Below are 819 nucleotides of genomic sequence, written 5' to 3'. Positions count from 1 at the left end.
TGTGTGTGTGTGTGTGTGTGTGTGAGAGAGAGAGAGAGAGAGAGAGAGAGAGAGATCCATTGAGTTTAATTAAAGCTACTCAAGGAGCATGGGCAAATTACCAGTGAATACCACCTGAAGAAAATTTCTGTTCCTTTCCTAGCAATATTGACAGCTTATAACTTCCCAAGAAGTGGGGATCCTGCATGAATCCCTTCCCCCTCCATGACAGAATGCATGTCACCCAGTTCTGTGCAGGCAGTCTGGTCCAGAGTGCAAAGGCCGTGTGTTGCTGGGAAGACAGCATTCCATAGCACACCTCCCTTTTCCCCGCTCTTATGTTCATCTCCATAAACACATTTCTTGCAGGTGTGTATTGTATTTTGAACATAAATATCTTCTCTCCATTACTCTCTCCCCTCCATTTTCTTGTTTCTCTGTTCCATTGATCCCCATAATTTCCTTAGTTCTCAGTTCTTTCATTTAGTCTATACGTACATGAGTTTATGAGACCATACAAAATGTAGGAGCCACAAATGAGAAATATATTTATATTTCTGAGCTTGGCTTAATTTGCTCAATATAATTACCTCCGGGGTTAATCTCACTACTACCACAATTCAAAGCCAAATTTGAAGCAAGTTTTAATTAAATCCTGGCCAGGCAGATGCACTCTGGTCACGTCCATACCAAAGTTGCCAGGAAGTGGCCCAGAATCAAGTATGGCACGGGTTTAAGAAGGAAAACCTGGGAGCCACTCTAGGTTCAAGTCTCTTGCCAGCCCTAAGGTGGCTCCCTTAACTAAGAATTGTGCTTCCGTGCTCCCCTATCCAGCCTTCC

The sequence above is a fragment of the Microtus ochrogaster genome, chromosome 6 (genome assembly GCF_000317375.1).
Source record: "Microtus ochrogaster isolate Prairie Vole_2 chromosome 6, MicOch1.0, whole genome shotgun sequence".
Taxonomy (NCBI): Eukaryota; Metazoa; Chordata; class Mammalia; order Rodentia; family Cricetidae; genus Microtus; species Microtus ochrogaster.
The sequence above is the reverse complement of the archived record's forward strand: the minus strand, read 5'-3'. Positions refer to the sequence as shown.